This window comes from Coenobita brevimanus, chromosome 13 (assembly GCF_032717465.1).
Source record: "Coenobita brevimanus isolate Jiangsu-jjx chromosome 13, ASM3271746v2, whole genome shotgun sequence".
Taxonomy (NCBI): Eukaryota; Metazoa; Arthropoda; class Malacostraca; order Decapoda; family Coenobitidae; genus Coenobita; species Coenobita brevimanus.
In genome coordinates this window covers 6,611,888-6,630,385 of record NC_136966.1, presented here as the reverse complement: position 1 = coordinate 6,630,385, position 18,498 = coordinate 6,611,888, and positions in this window count along the sequence as shown.

Sequence of the window (18,498 nt, the reverse complement as noted above, 5' to 3'; positions counted from 1 at the left end):
GGAATGGGTGATGACTTCTGAAAGTTATTAATGAATGAACTGAGAGTTGATCAGAATATTCTATTGTCATTAGGATTGTTTAATAGTTTGTTTGCTTGGTTGTGAGGAAAGTTTGATTTAGCGAGATTTATTATTGCTTTTGCATGACTTGCAATCTTAAACTGACTGAGCGATTCGCTTATTTTTTATTTTAAGTAAGAGTTATATGCTAAAGACTTTTGGGTCGTTGCTCTGACACGATAGCTGTCAAACCATTTTGGGGAGTCCAATCTTGTAGTGAACTGTTGCCTGGGTACGAACAATTCAATACCAGCTTCTATTAAGTCATTAATGTGGGACTGGGTAGAACTGATGTCACTAAAGAAGAAAGACTGCCGTGGAATATCAGCAATATATTTGGCTCCCTTCATCCGCAACTCTTGCCCAGCTCTCAGTTACTGTTTAAATCTCCCTGCTCTTTACTTTATATTTTGTTTTTCTTGGTTCCAACACAATCTTTCAGTGTCTCACCTTTATCCTTGGCCCTCCTCTCTCTCTCTCTCTCTTTCTCTCTCTCTCTCACACACACACAAACACACCTGCTTTCCAATTTTTTTTTTTTTTTAATCTATTTATATACTTCTTTCCCTTTTCCCTCCCCATCCCTCTTCTCTTTCCTTCATCCGACATCCTTTCTTCATTCTCTTCGTCTCTGTCTCTCTGATCTCTATTTTCCTCTTCTTCTTCATGCCTCTTGTCCCTACCCTTCCCTTAACCTCTCCTCCTATCCCCCTATCCCTTTCCCTCCCTCTCACTCCCTCCCTCCTCACTGACTGACTCACACCATGCAGGGCAGAGATGCACCCCCGATATGCAAAGGATGATTTTTTTTTTTCCTTTCTCTTGCGGGAGCGCGCGCGCGCGCGTGCGTGTGTGTGTGTGTGTGTGTGTGTGTGTGTGTGTGTGTGTGTGTGTGTGTGTGTGTGTGTGTGTGTGTGTGTGTGTGTGTGTGTATTATGTATGTATATATATGTATGCATGTGTCACCATACATGCTCCCTACGTGTCAACAAGTGGGTTGGTGGAGGGTTAGTGCTCCTTCCTGTAAAACAAATAACTCCGAGTCAAATGGCCACCCCTTACGGGATTATGGCATCTGGCAGTAGATAGATAGATAGATGTGCCTGTGGGTGTGGGTATGTGCATGCATGAGGCAGGGAAGTAAGGCTTTCTCATAGTCTGGAATTAGCATACACGAGGTTCTTGTTAGGCTCTTGGATGGCGGATATGAAGGGGAAGGTGAGAGGGGTAGAGAGCAGCAGTAGTTAAGAGATTTGCCAAGTGAAGTTAACTCTCTCATAACCTGGGCAGCTCTTGTATTTTGTTCCATTAAACACCAGCTGAGAGTGAAACATGAGAGCCTGAGAGTCTCAATAAACGAGGTTAATGTTTTGCTGCTGGTCGGAGGAGATGAGGGGCGAAGGTGAGAGGAAAGAGAAAGAAAAGCATTTACAGAGGAATTTGCCAAGCGAAGTCAGTTGTAATGTGTAAAGTGGCTGCAGGAGATAGGAGGCGGTGTGCAATAAAAGGAGAGACAGAATGTGAAAGTGAGTTGAATGACGAGTGAATGGATGCGTGGCCAGTGACTGTTTTTTAGATATTCAGCATGTCTACCATCCTGTTTCTGTGTCTGGAACCCACTATGTATTAGTGAGGGATGATAATGATCTGTGAATAAAAGAGGGAATGTGAAATTAGAAAGTGAATGCGCACAAAGGAAAAGCGTGGTGGGGAGAGGGCACTATTGGCTGGCAACTCTGAGTGAGAAAAGATGATGGGAGAGAGAGAGAGAGAGAGAGAGAGAGAGAGAGAGAGAGAGAGAGAGAGAGAGAGAGAGAGAGAGAGAGAGAGAGAGAGAGAGAGAGAGATGGGGGAAAAGAGTAAGAGTGAGAGAAAAGAAAGGGAAGTTAGTGAGGGGAGAGTAAATGAGAGAAGAGAACACAGTAGACTGTGGCCACCACCAGTATAACGAATAAAGCCTGACTCAAATCCTGTGTTTGTCCAAGATGAATCGTTTCCTTCCCTCCCCTACATCACGCTTCCTGACCCATCCATTTGCTTTTTTTGGTGTTTCTGACCAGCCCAGTCTGTTTCTCCACCAAGATCCTTCCCTGTTCCAGCTCCATACTAACATATACACTATTTTTATTATCGCCTCTGCATAACTTTGCCTTGTATTCCTCACAGGACGTTGGTCGTATCTACACAGAACGTTCAGAAAATCTTTGTGCAGCAAAAGACATATGATCACACTCTACAATCATCACATTGCCACACATCGCATATTGCCACACCACAAATTACCAATCCCCACACACTTTAACACACACACTGCAACGTATCATGCACTGCTAGCCTCACACTGCCACACACCACACACTGCAAGTCACACAATGCCACCACACACACTCATTACACTACCACATACCACAAACTGCCACACACACAGTGCCACACCACGTACACTGCCGCATCACACACACACACACACACACACACACACACACACACACACACACACACACACACACACACACACACACACACACACACACACACACACACACACACACACACACATCATACACTGCCACACAACACATTGCCACACCAGACACTGCTACACCTCACACTGCCACACCACACACTGCCATACCACAAACTATCAAACCAGACTTCCACACTTCCAAACAACACATTGCCACACTACACATGTATTCACTCATCACACTTCTAAGCAAAGCACACCATGTGTGTGTGTGTGTGTGTGTGTGTGTGTGTGTGTGTGTGTGTGTGTGTGTGTGTGTGTGTGTGTGCGCGTGCGTGTGTGTTTGGGAGTTGTGCTCTCTGGATGCACCATCTTTGTTAGGTAGTTTTTCATGTCTTTTCTTTGTATAAGCTATGAAAGGCCAACATATTAGCGTTTTTCATTACCTTGCAACAGGTGCATTATAACATTGTAGACGAGTTGTAATGTCTGTATACGTCTCTGGCATGGCAATAAAAACAACAGTTGTTGTTCTTTCAGTTTTTATTGGCCTTGATCTTAGTCTTTTTGCAGCCAATTTCACTAATATCGATCCACATCCATGCGACAAACAACGTGACAGTAAACAATAGCATCTCATACCCAGTACTGCGATCACCAGAACCGAACAACCTATTCAGAATATTGTGTAAGAGTTTCATAGTTGTTCATCCTCAGTGATATAATAAAATAGTATTTCGGCTCTGCATGCTTTTAACTGCATGTCTTCGCTAGCCTCATTTTCTAGCGTTAAATTGTTGTTACACTTCAGAATTCAATATGGAGGGATGGCATTTTTAGGCTGTTATAATAAAATGAATAAAGTGGAGTAAATTTAATTTGTCCTATGAACGGCGTTTTTTTTTTTTTTTTTTTAAGTTCCTTAGCTACTGTATGTCATTTTTTCATTTTTTTTATTTTTTCTTGATCATGTTTATTTTCTCCGGTTTCTATCCTCCCATCAGCCTTCCCAAACTTCCTCCCCTTCCTCCTCACCATTTCAAACTTCTCCCTCTTTCCACCCATTCAAACTCTTGGTGGCCTAAATTTATTCTATTTCCACTCGTTTCCTGCCCCCTCCTACCCTCTCAAACTCTATTGCATGCACATATCATTTCATGTCTGTTATTTCCTCGACCATCACCTCAGACTCTTCTGATTAAAATTACTTGTATTTTAGCGGTTTTCCTTCACGTAGCCACTTTTTCAAATTGTTTTTCTTCCTGATATTACTATATTTTCACGGTTTAGTTTTCCTCCTCGTCCTCCTCCTCGTCCTCCTCCTCCTCTTCGCCACCTTCACACTCTCCACACAGGCTGGTAAGTCTACCGCCGCCAGAGCCCTTGTCGATACATTTGTGTTAGGGTAACGAAAAGGATGGCCACCATCTGCTTCAAGTTTTTCATTTGCTGTTTTGCTGCCGTTCGTGCTTGGCTATTTCCTCTGAGCTGGATCACACTTGGCTTTACTACGGGTTGCGTTCTAAATAACTGATGATTTCGTGTATCGTCACTCCTTCACTAGCGACTTATTTTGCACATTCCTCTTCTGTGTTATTGATGTTAACTATATGGATATTAAAACTATACAAATGACTTACAAGAGAATAGTATAATACGCAGACAAATCGCCTAGGAAGAGGTGCCACGAAGCCTACTATGCAAACTAAAAAAGGCGCCCCAACACTCTCACAGGTACCTCTTTTGGGTGTTATTAAAACCCCTTTAGTCCTAGAACATATTTTATACATCATCCTTGTTACCTTCAAACCCCTTGGATGTGGCTAATCCATACACAACAACCCCGTACTTCTCATATATTGTACTTGTTAGCTTCACGCAATTGTATTCATCTGAGGATACACTTTTCGAACCACAGGTGTGGCATCTCCCCTTCATTAATTCTTTTCTAGTTTGAATAAAATAATTTGGTTGTTGGAGGAATAAAATCAGACAATAGGTCAGGGGCTAAGGGTAGTGCAGCAGGTGTTTGGGACTTATATAATGAATTTAATAACAATGAGAGTGTACTGAAGCCAGGACACAGGAGAATGAGGAGAGTAAGCTCAAGAAAGAGGTGGTCAATTAGCCCTTTCACCTAGAGGGATCTATGTTAAGATGAATAAAATCGTGTGGACTTTGTCAGGATAAAATACAAAAGTGGTGCTGGTACTGAATGGGTAGATGTCGTGAAGCTGAGGATGAAGGTCGGCCTTTAATGGCGGAAAGAACTGAGCTGGTTATGATAAAGAGGATTATCCCTTCACCACCATATCGCCTTCTTATGCTTTATTTTTGTTATCCTCAGACGATTTCATTCATCTTAGTGGAAGGAGACCTGTCGTTGTGAAGGAGTTAATGAAGCCTGTGTATATACACCTGTCGTAGTGAAGGAGTTAATGAAGGCTGTGTATACACACCTGTCGTAGTGAAGGAGTTAATGAAGGCTGTGTATATACACCTGTCGTAGTGAAGGAGTTAATGAAGGCTGTGTATATACACCTGTCGTAGTGAAGGAGTTAATAAACGCTGTGTATATACACCTGTCGTAGTGAAGGAGTTAATGAAGGCTGTGTATATACACCTGTCGTAGTGAAGGAGTTAATGAAGGCTGTGTATATACACCTGTCGTAGTGAAGGAGTTAATGAAGGCTGTGTATATACACCTGTCGTAGTGAAGGAGTTAATGAAGGCTGTGTATATACACCTGTCGTAGTGAAGGAGTTAATGAAGGCTGTGTATATACACCTGTCGTAGTGAAGGAGTTAATGAAGGCTGTGTATATAGAAATCTTCATTTTTAAATTTCTCCGAAGTCGACGAAGATAGTCTGTAAGCAGCAGGAATGAAAAATAAAAACATCCAAGTAGTGAAGTTCACGGTAAGTTGTTTTTGTTATGGGAATCCTTTATGAACACTTGGATCAAACGCCTGGCCAGGGACAGATAATAATAAAACTATTACCTCTCTCGCATTCTGTTGACTGGGTAAGCTATTTTTCTGAGACTGTTTTATGACGATTTTGTTGATCAGTGGAAAATTGTTGTGAATAAAGGGTTCACAACTGAACTTTTGAAATGTTCACTCGAATAAGATGGTTTGAGCTTAGGCTGAGTAAAATACAAGAGTGCGTTCACAGAAGGCGACAGAGTCATATGTGAAGAAAGAAAAAACACCCATCCAGTAAAGGCTGTCTGTAAGCAATCTGAGGGTAATGAGTTTGGGAGACTGGCTTGATCTTACTAGTATATATAAACCAGGTCTCTTCCTCAGCCATTTATTTTACACATTTATATTTTCAAGGATGATATTGATGCATACTGTATCAATATTAAAAAGACAGTAGTTTCATCGAAGAAAATAGTGGTCATTTTGAGGTGAGTGCTGTCAGTACATCAGCTAAATTAATTTATCATTTAGAACCTGTGTGTGTGTGTGTGTGTGTGTGTGTGTGTGTGTGTGTGTGTGTGTGTGTGTGTGTGTGTGTGTGTGTGTGTGTTTGGAGAGAGAGAGAGAGAGAGAGAGAGAGAGAGAGAGAGAGAGAGAGAGAGAGAGAGAGAGAAAGAGAGAGAGAGAGAGAGAGAGATTAAATCCCATCTTGTTTCCCAACATAACTAACATTAAGTAATTTGTTTCTGCAAGTAAGCATCAGCGCAGGCATTTTTTTTTTTTTTTGTCTCCAAAAGAATGGCAAGATCCTTAAGTATAGGTCTTTCTGGTAAAACTAGAAAGAAAGTTACTGAAAAATATGAAAACCGAAAAATTGTGAAAGAATTAAACCCAGTTGCTGAAACCGTGTTTACCTGAAATGGGTCCAAGTCAAGCCAGAGTCGTGTAACAAAAAAAAAAAAGTAACACCATATGGATATAATTAAGAAAGACAGACTGATTATGAGACTGTAGTGAGTAGAAGGGAGAGAGGATCAGGTGGAGGGATGGGGTGGGAAGTTAAGAATGAGGGAAGGGTGACTTGGAAAGAAGACAGTCTTATGGCAAAGGACACGATGACATGATGGAAGTTTGTGGCCACTCCCCTGGGACTGAGGTGTCTGGCTATAGACAGACAGATGGGGTATAATTATTCCCTATGAAATTTCACAGTTCTGTGACATAAGACACACCATGAACATGCTTTCATACAATAGACTTTATGCAGCCTAGTATTTTTTTATTTTATGCAAGAAAGAACCAAAGGCCAGGAGCCCGCAAACCGTTCCTTCCAAGAAAAACAAAAACAATACAAAAGAGAGCCAAATTCAAGATCCGTTCTTTTCGAGATGCCTGGACACACTGCGTCTGAAAGACTGGAGATCATAAGAAGTAGGAAATACAGACAGAGGGAGACAGTTCCAGAGTTGACCTGTTGCATAAATGAAGGACTGGGAGTAATGGTTAATTTTTGCATTAGAGAGCTGGACAGAAAAGGGATGAGAATTTGTTGCTAGACGGAGAGGTGGAGGGATGCAAGCAGACAGTTCAGAGGAGCAGTGACCATTGAAGTAGCGATAGAAAAGTGATAAAAGATGCAACAGTGCGGCGAAGAGACAGAGGTTGAAGGGAGCCAGTAAGAGGAGGAGAGTTGATGAGACGAAAAGCCTTTGACTCCACCCTATTGAGAAGACCTGTATGTGGGGAGCCTCCCCACACACGAGAGTTGTACTCTAACCAAGGGCGAATAAAACTCGTGAATAAAGTCAACAACTGTGCAGGGGTAAAGGAGGTACGGAGTCGGCTTAACACACCTAATCTCTTGGAAGCAGATTATACAAGAGATGCAATACGATTTTTCCAAGATAAGTCCCGAGTGAATGAAAACCCAAGCATGTTCAAGGATGATGCAGGATTGAGCTGGATATTATTAAACCTTAGAGGGTACTCCTGTGGAAGATTGTGTCGTGTTGATAGGTGCAAAAACTAAGTTTTTGATGCATTAAAAACAAGATTATTTTTACCCCAGTCAGAGATACGAGCCAAGTCAGACATTAGGTGTCCCATAGACTCATCCCTTCTTTGTTGAAGGAACTGCTGAGATGGACGTTGCAGAAATCGAATGGAAAGGTGAAGGGTGGAATAGTACCTCTTAGTACCCAGTCTATTTCCTCATATTATGACACGTTAACATTCTTTTTATGAAATTTGTCCAATCTACGAGTATTTAGGTACCTATAGGGAGTAGATTACGGACAAGAGAATTTCAAGGAATAATAAACATCTTAAAATGCTGTGGAGATAGTAGGAAAACCTTCTAAGCGGACGAGTGTACGGTCCCTGTAAGGTGGGCATATGAGTATATGAAGGTTGTTGGTCCATGCTATGAGTCAAAGAGGCACTGTAGCGGATGTAGAAGCTTCTATGAAATAGTACTTGTTTTCACTCATAACTTAGCTTAAAATTATCATCTTTCCTTCTTTGCGCTGATTTATAACAATTGATTAATATAAAAGTATAATGCTTGTCACACATAAGTGCTATGACTGAGATATACAGTAAACCGTAGCATCGTCTTATTCCGCCACTGAGATGTGTGAAGCAATTTGCGAAAGGACTAAAATCTTGGACAAACTGAGGTGAAAAGAGTAGAGTTATCACCCTGACCCTCAGTTCGTTTGGCAAGTTCCTCAGAGACTAATGTGATCCCTCCTTGCAAAACCACATATTTTCCAGGCCGACAATTCTTACCAAACCACAACAGAATTATTCTAGGTCTTCTCGTACCCAAAATACTTTCCCCTGGCTGTCACCTGCCCCATCTCTCTCTCTCTCTCTCTCTAATAATGTTCAGGTATTCCTCCTCGTACAACCTATATCATCCGACTCATCTGCCCAATCACGGTGTTTACGTCTTTTAATTAGCAGGCTGTCTGTTCCGGGGAGAAAGGTATAGCTCAGGAAGACTGGGGAGAGAAAGACGGAAGATGGGGGGGAGAAAGAGGAGGGATAGAGATGTAGAAGTAAAGGAAAGGGAGATCTCCGAATAATGATATAAGAGAGAGAGAGAGAGAGAGAGAGAGAGAGAGAGAGAGAGAGCACTACTAAACAGGATAGAGCGATGACGACAAAAGTGATAACAGAGACATAAAAAACAAAAGAATTTGAGGAAATAATGGAAGATGGACTGAGGGAATATAAGCAATGTATTGTACTTTCCTCTTCCTCATGCACTTTTTTTCTGCCTTCTTCCTCTCTCTCTCTCTCTCTCTCTCTCTCTCCCAATTACTTCATTCTCTTTTTCTCCTCCCCTTCCTAATCTCTCCCTTCCTCCAATACCTCTCCCTTTCGCTTTTCCCTCTTCCTCCTGATTCCCTAATTTTTTCTCCCTTTCCCAGTTCCGCAGTTCCTCCACCTCCATCTTCGTTTTCCCTCACCCAATGTCCTCTTTTTTCATGCTTCTTCCAATATTCCCATTTCTTCCTGCACCTCACTCTCCCATTTACCTCATTCCTTCCTTTTAGCTCTTTAACTTGTCCCACCCCCCTTTTCATTTTTCGTCTGCTTTCTCATCCACATTTTTCTTTCATTTTTTTAGAGAGTTTGGTTGGTGTGATAGAGCTTTTTTGCGTTACGCTCTGCGTCCTCAAATCATTAATTTAGTTATCAGTCACAGGTCGACTCTATAACAAGCAGCCTCGAAGGGATTGTTAGGTCTACTGCTGCTTGCTTTCCTTTGTACTCCATATACCCCAGTTTCCGTCCAGTTCCTATTACTTTCACAAAATAACCTCTCTCTCTCTCTCTCTCTGAGCCATGTCCCGATTTGAGAGTAACCACCGCCACACAAACACTGTCACCGGGGGCAGCCATAAACCCTCCAGCAAGAGATTTATCGCAGGTGTTTTGTCATGGTTTAGTCACTACAGCAGGACAGCAGGATACTCCCGGTCCTCTTGTCTAACCGCAGCTCCTTCCCCTACTACCACCATTACCAGCATCTGCATCTCTACTTATCTCTAATTTGTCTGCCCATGGTTTAAAATAATGGTGTGTGGAATAAGCTTTGGTTTCTGTGCCCTTATTATTATTATTTATTGTACAAGATAATTCCTTCCTCCGCAAGCATCACTGTTGATCTTTATTTGTATTCTCTTCCACCTCAACGAACAACGTGTACGGAAAGTTATTGTGTGTGTGTGTGTGTGTGTGTGTGTGTGTGTGTGTGTGTGTGTGTGTGTGTGTGTGTGTAAGGGAGGTTCTGCAGTTACTGATTTTGTAAGATTTACTGTATATGTATGTGCATGTCATTATACACATTAATTTGTGAGATTTCAATGCACGTGAGGCTCAGGTTATCGTTTAGTCCTTCTCGTTCTCTTGGATTAGTCAGGTCTCTTGTTTTTGTGGAAAAAAAGGACAATGAATGGATTTTTTTCTAGATAGTTTTGTGGCATATGATATAAAGAGAGTAACTGAACAAATGCTTTTCTGACAATGTGTGGCGGATAGGGTAGGTGGTCCATATATGTAAAGCTCACTACATGATTAGCATCATACTCTAGCATTAATCTATTCTTGCAGTTCATCACTCATGTTGTAAATGTGTTAATTTTAGGCCAAAGTAAGATGGAAGGAGTATAGCCTACTCGTAGTTTCTCCCTCCTCCTGTACACTGCACCTCATCTACTGTACACATACACATTATCGCATGTAGAAAGTATGAAGTGTTGGCGTGCTCGTGGTGCTAACAGCTGCCGTTCTGGTTTTAGTTAAGCATAGATTCACCCCACCCGTAGCTTTAATTACCAGCCTCCTTCTGCGATTATCTCAGCCAGACATGCTAATGACTGCATGCATTAAAAGACATTATAAAAACACTCCTCTCCACCCACCTGTAATGGTATGATGCTCTCTGTTCCATGCAAGTTTTTCGGACCTGAATTCTACTGTGATGAGTGTGTGGAATACAGAAAAGAAAGAGGTGCGCATGTGCAATATAGTGACTAGATTGTGAAACACACAAGTGTGTGCTGAAACACAGAGTAGGTGATGCCTGTGTGAAATATCGTGATGCGTTTGTGAAGCACGCAGATGTGTGCTAAAACACAGAAATTGAGTGATGCGTGTGTGAAATACTGAGCAGATAACAACTCTGCGTTTAATCTGATCTAAAAAAAAAAAAAAAAAAAAAAATCCGTAATCCCATTCAGCGAGGTCGATGGTCAAGTATAGTCAGAATAGAAGGTTGATTCGACTAATGACCATTAAGACTCATTCAGTTTCATGCAGCCACAACCTGCTATTTAAGGAGTGGCCCAGTTCCGTCAGATGAAAACAAACCAACTATAGAGAAGTATCATCAACGGGCCCAAGTCTGTCACAAAATATTGAGTGACTCATCGCCAGGTCTTACATCTGAAAAATCTGTATGGAGATGTTAAATTAACCTTGTATGATTGTCTTCACCGCCAAACCTACAACCATAGCAAAGTTATATAAGAGGATTAATGGATTATCAAGGCCCTGAGAAGAAAAATTTTAACACCACTTATTTTCGGAGTTGCGTAACAGGAAAATTCGCGTCGAGAAGCTGATATAGTTCTTTCACTTGTAACTGACCGAGTTATTCGTCCTTTTGTAGCTTACATCACGTAGCTCAGTGGCAGAAGAAGACATTGTACTGCTTTTCATCTTTGCCATAGCGTTTCTTAGCAGCTAGTGTCATACTGTATCGTTCTTTATCAGCAATCTTTTGCCTGACTGTGAAAGTAACTGGGCAGATGATATAGCGTATAATTGGTCAAAGTAATTAGGACGGATAATAATCGGACACTGAAATATAATAAATTATCCCTATGTGTCAAGTGGGGTTGGTGGAGGATTAGTGCCCCTCCCTGTAAAACAATTAACTCTAAGCCGTTGGCCACCCCGTTTGGGATACATGACGTCTGGCAATGAATGAATGAATGAAAATTTTCCAATAATTAATTAATTCGCTTATTCTCTTTCTTTATTATTTTCTTTCTCATTGACGGTAACTTAGGTACCACTCAGAAACCTTTCAACTGTTACAAATAACATACTGCAGCCTGCTGTTTCACTGGACAGTTTTACAGGAACTGTTGCTTCATTGCCATGAACCGATTCTTGTTGCTATAACTATACTCGGTTTCACGGAGTCTGACGCACCGATTTTGCCAGCCGAGGACAGGTGGATCTGGTAACACTGCGCGACGTACTCGGGCGGTGATTGGCGGATTTCCGTTGTGTTTGAATGTGCTCCAAAATGACTTTGTATTCCAACCAAGGCACCTCATTGATTTGTAAGATACCGGATTATACAGATACAAATTAAAGCAATAATATATTTAATGATAAATATGTGCCTTTTAAATTACTAGAGATAAACCTGAACGACAATGATAACAAAAAGTAAGTAAAGTCGAGACTGAACGCATGCGGACAAGTCAGCGACTGTGGCGGGAATTCAAACGTTCATAGCGAGGTGGTCCCGAGGTCCTGTGAAGGCTTGAATGATTTTCCCACCACTACTACACAGTGTTACAGTCTACAGTCTTCACCACGCCCTTCATTATCTCATCTGCTAATATACAACCTTACCCTAGACATGCTTAGCTTAGCTTCGAATAATTATGATTTGTGTAAGCACGCACACACACACACACACACACACACACACACACACACACACACACCTCACTGGGGTCAATACATGCTATTCTATTCTCAGTACATATAGTGTACATACACATTTTCATTACCTTCATAGGTAACAGTACAGTAGCTTTAAAAATCTGCATTTGTTTGTATTCATAGTCAGATTCAGTAGAATTATTTCTTACATGAATAAGTTTGGTGTTTGATTTTCCCTAACATTTTTTTGTCATAAGAGACAGACATACAGACGGACACCCTATCCCTGGTCACAATGCATCCTCAAGCATGTATCTCTGTTCCCTCGACAAAGAGCCGGGAAAGTAATGGATTAAATCATTATAGAATGAACCGAATTTTTGTTAATGGTGGAAGAAAGGAAAATAAGATAAAAGCAAACTCCATGAGAAAATAATAGTTGAACTATGCTGCTATAATAAAACCGCGTGCAGTGTGAACGAAATCATAATCAAATGAATTTAAATCAGTCGCTGACTGTTGTCCGCATGCGTCCAGTCGCGACTTTACTTACTTTTTGTTATCATTGTCGTTCAGGTTTATCTCTAGTAATTTAAAAGGCACATATTTATCATTAAATATATTATTGCTTTAATTTGTATCTGTATAATCCGGTATCTTACAAATCAATGAGGGCCTTGGTTGAAATACAAAGTCACTTTGGAGAACATTCAAACACAACGGAAATCGACCAATCACAGCCCGAGTACGTCGCGCAGTGTTACCAGATCCACCTGTCCTCGGCCGACAAAATCAGTGCGTCAGACTCCGTGGAACCGAGTATAGTGTTGTGTCCGAGTTTTGGCTAATATTGTCTGTCATTGATGTTTATAATCAAACCCCAGGTGAAAGTTCATTAGCCAAGCATGGTTCAGTACTATGCCATAAATAATGACACCCACACCTTTCGCACCTGCCTGGATGGACAACTTTCACCTTTGCTTGGACGGAGAACTCGTAATTGGACAGTTGAAACTTCACGTGCAGTAGCCTATGGTCTAACAGATAACATCCAGAAATTTACATAATTCTGCCAACCTTCATCTAATCGTTGTTAACTTTCTGTTAAATATAGTAAAGAGAGGAAACCATGTCCGAATAGCCACTCTCACTGCAGTAATTCAGAAAATAAGAGAAAACTATAGGCGTGTTTTTGTTGTCCAAGCTGAAGCTTGGGATTCGAAGCGCGTCTTGGGGCGCTTGGTTTCTGTCCGCAAAAACAGTCCAGGATACGTAGAACCGAAAAATTACGTGCCAATCGCAAAGTAAACAGAGGGGTTCGCCGAAGAAGATCTTTTGACGAATATGCAACTTACATGTGCCGTTATTTGTGCTGAATTGGCACTATATGTCGTTAATATTAGCCACCTGCACCCTAATTTTATGTACATAATACTAATTTCATTATATTTATCATTTATGTGTTCTTGCTGGCCAATCTCACTCTCCCCAAGCTACACCAAGGCTGCTCCCGACCACGCTTGGGTGAGATACGAAGACGGTCTTGGTTTCGATGACAGACGCTTGGGCCGGCTTCGTATCACTTTGGCCGACAAAAAACGGGGCAGCTTGGTTTCACCGAAGATGGCATCGAATCCGATCCCTCAACTTGGAAGACAAAAACGCGGCTTATTTAGGGGTGACTATGGGTACGACCAGTATTACAAAACGGCAGGGTAATGCCCAGCCAATAAGTATAGACCTTAATTATTCAGGCGCCGTAATTTCTGTACCCTGAAATTAAGCAGGCTTCAGGCCCTATTTATAAAAGATCTTAACTAAGTTTTACCATGAACAAATCTTAGCAGGTAACTATAATCACACAATGTTTCCTTTTTTGTATTTAGTCTCTTTAATATCCACTCAGATTTGACTGCGAAGAATCTGGAAGTTGTATGAGCTAATACAAACGTATATACAAGCAGTCTTACACACAACTTAAGCTTAGGTGAAATTGTAAGTATTGAGATTGTTTCGTAGCTAAATGACTCACGACAAACGAATACACAAGCAATTTTACAAACCTTTTGCTCAGGATAGTGAACAAATACTGTATAGTGTTTGGAAGCTGTATGAACTAACACGAGCGCATTATACAGACAATCTTATACAGTACACAATTTAAGCTTAAGGATGTTCATAAATACGAGCTGTGGCTTGGTGGCTTGGCTGTGGTTGTGGCTGGGTCATTCACTCCCCGCAGCGAGACAGGAAAGTTTAGGATTTAGCAGCACCACATGCACCCTGGAGGTGGCATTAGAACTATGTGCATTTGAAGATTCGTAACATTTCTTCTTTATCGATATTTTCTGCTCATTGCCTTAAGTATCTTGTTTTACTATTGATACATACTGTGCCAGTATTACTGTAAAATAATAAAGATAATATACCAATTCAAGAGAATGCTTGGTGTAATAAAGTAAATCGTTATGAAAGAGGCGATGAGAAGCCTCTCATACCACCCAGAATATATCTTATTGTACTCTTTAATCCCTGAGGGGCTGGTTACTAACAAAACACCTCCATGTGGCCTTGTCCTCCATCACCAGGCTGGCCTACCTCTAAATCGCGTCACCCTCTCCCCAACCACCTCACACACGCACACTCTTCTGGTCAGCCTCATTCTCCATTCTCCCAACATAGCCAGACAATCTCAGGGGACATCTAACACTGCCCAGCACATCTGAGCCTAAAATTATCAAGTTTTTCCCTGCAACAATCGGGACTCAGGCTCAAACCCTCAATCCACATAGTTTGCTGGTATACCGTCTCAGTTCTGAATGTTTATTATTTACCCTTCACAGTTAGGTTAATCAGCTCAAGTCTAACCAGTTATCTGGGCATGTGTCAAACCTGTATTGATCAGAGAACGCAGAATTATAATTTGATATGCTTGCAACACAAGAGAGGACAAATTCATCGTGTCATTCAGATGACGTATTGCTTCATTTTATCTTTTCTACCCCCATAAAATTTATATTCAGCTTTCGAGAGATTTCTTCCAGTGAGGGGGGGAGTCAACCAAGGCTTTAGTATTTAACTCTTACAACTTCAAGTCTTCTGTAACCTGGATACAGTAGAAATGTCAAAAATAGAAAACACGTCATCGGACTGAAGGGATTAATGAATGGTTGAACATGAGGAATTAGATCTAACAGGACGGCAGTTACGAGGGGAGTGTTGGGAATTAAGCGACAGGAAGAGAGTGGTTCTGATTTGCTGACTGGCAGAACATGTCAAAGGAATTAAGCGATGAGCATTAACTTTTCAACACTGGAAATTCTCTTAGCAACATGTACTGTATGATTTCAGGGAAAAAAAAAAAGCTGAGTCCGAATCATCTCGTCCACATGGCAGGCTTTCTAACCCCTTTTCCTTAGTGATATATTGTGCTTATTCCACCTAAATTTTCTCTATTTGTGTTATTTATATCTTTTGACTATTGCCACAATAAGCATAATTAGCATAATCGAAAGCATAATGGAACCTTCTGTGTTAATACATTGGTAAGGAAGAGGCGCTTAGGGACCTCCTAATTCGACGAGAATTCTGGTCTTGAACACCGAACTTTGATGCTGGTAGTAGTGGTGGTATTTTTTTTTTTTTTTATAACAGAACATAAGAAAGAAACATAAATGAAATAAAAATAATCCTTACACCATATTATAGGTGTCTTCCATTCCTAAAAAGTCTGTAACAGTTGGGCTTGAACTGCCTAAGGTTGAAGTTTTGGGGGAATAACTCTGGGGAAACGAGTTCCAAAGAGTTGCAGTTTGGGGAATAAAAGAATTCTGATAGGCAGAAGTTCTGCAATATGGCTGTGTGACAGTCCAGTCGTGAGCGCTACCAGATGCCCGTGTAGCGCTGGGGAAGGCATGGAGAGGTGGTACAGTGGATGCAACTTCGTCTGAGTATTTGCCACAAAAGCATCTATAAAATAAAGCAAGGAAGGTAACATTCCTTCTTACTTTTAGGGGAGGTAGCTCATTTGTAATAGTAGTGTTATTAATAATGCTAACAGCTTTGCCCTGAATTTTGTCTAGTTGTTTTAGTGCAACCTCTCCACACCCATTCCACATGGGTGAGCAATATTCCAGCTACAGGCACACATGACTCTTGTAAATTTAGTTAACTGCTCGTAAGTGAAGAAGTTGCTGACTCCTTTCAATAATCCAAGTATCTTTGAGGCGGTTTTAGCAAATGATATAAAATGAGTGGTCCAGCTGAGGGCATTGTTAAGTGAAACACTGAGAATTTCAGTATTCTTAGAGACAGGAGAATTAGTAGCATTGAAGGTAATATAGAAATCAGGCAGTATCTGTCTACTAGTAAACTGTATATATTTGCCTTTCCTAGCATTAAATGACACAATGTTGCTTTGTCCCCATTCCGCGATTTTAGGTAAGTCTTGATTTATGGAGGTTGCTGTACTGAGTTGTGAGTTAGAGATATTAAACTTTGTGAATGGATGTTTAAACATGAATGAACTGTGAAGTGTTGAGTAATCTGCATATAAATGGATGGGATTATGGGTGACAGATGAGAGCTCATTAGCAGGAATTAATAATTGGGCTGAAGCCAGAACTAACCCTTGTGGCAACCCGGCATTAGTGGAAATTGGAATATACATTATCTATCCTCACTCTTATCTTTGTCGCTGATATATGAGGATATAAGAGGAACAGAAGAGTTATGACCATAGCAAGGGACTTTGGGTAGCAGGGAATGGTGCCATGCCACACTCTGTCAAAAACTTTAGAAATATCAGGGGCTACTGCATGAGTTTCTCCATGTTGGTCAATTGACTGATGGATGATATAAGTCAGGAGATTGAGTATATCAACAGCGGATCTTTCGTTGTGAGATCCATCCTGTTTTTCACTAATTAAGTTGTTGGATTCAAGATGTTTAAGCATGTGCTTAGTAACTGTAATCTCAAATACTTTACCAAGAAAAGATGTGATAGCTGTTGGTCTGCAATCAGAGGGTTCAGATAAACTTCCTTTCTTCGGAAGTGGGTGGATATTGTCTTCCTTCCAAGAATTAGGGAATGAAGGAGTACGTATGCATAGTCTGAATAATTTAGCTAGAACAAGAGCAAGTTCTGAGGAACACTTTAAAATAATTGGAAGAATTTAATATGGACCTAGAACTTTATTGTTTTGTAAATTGTCTAAGATGGAATTTACGTATCTAGTCAGTACCTTTAGTGGAGCAATTTCGGGAAAATCAAGTTCTGGTACAGGGACGTTCTGCCTGACTTGCTCTAAGGTAGAATATCTGGCAAATGTACTAGCAAGGATGTTCGCATTACCACACGGGTCATTTATTGTGTTATCATCTGAAGATTTTAGTGGAGGAATGGTTGATGACTTGTTAAAGTTATTACAGTATTGAAAGAATTGAGAGTTGACCAGAAAATTCCATTGTTATTAGGACTGTTTAATAGTTTGGATGCTTGGTTGTGAGGAAAGTTTGATTTAACGAGATTTATTGCCGTTTTAGCGTGGATTCCAGCAATTATAAATTGACTAGGACAGATTTTTTTTTTTTTTTTTAAGTGAGAGTTGTATGCTATGGACTTTTGAGTCGTTGCTCAAGCACAATTGTTGTCACACCATTTCTGGGAGTTCGATCTTTTACTCAATTGTTAAGTGGGTATGAGGAATTCTATATCAACTTGTATATTGTCACTGATGTGGGGCTGGGTAGAATTTAAGTCACTGCAGAAAAAAGATTGCCATGGAATATCAGCAAGATAATTTCTATATCCGTCCCAATCAGCCCTATCAAATAGCCATCTGGTCACTCTGACAAGTTCAGAACAGGGATGTTTGCGGGAGCTGACTAAGAGGACTTTGATAAGATTGTTGTTGGAGGATCCAATTGGTGACAGCATTTCTATCCTGTATTGATCTGGGTTATTTGTCAGGAATAGGTCCAAGAGATCGGCCTTATGGTCAGGATTGTCTGGTATTCTGGCTGGTTGTTTTACCAATTGCGTGAGATTAAACGATTCTGCAAACAGCTTGCATTCTAGACCAGTAACGTCAGTCCTGGTAGAATGCGGCAACCATTCAACATTATGGACGTTATAATCACCCAAAACAGTAATTTCAGTGGTCAGAGTGAGGTTAAGATTAGTCAACTGTGTGGATATGGAGTCAAATATGTTGAGTTTTGAAGAAGCATTGGGGGAGCCATAAACTACACAAATATATTTAGTAATTTTTGAATAATTTAGTTTATATAGTGAATAGTCAAAATTAGCTGAAGTGAAGTTCAAAACGGTGTAATCTGCAAATTCAG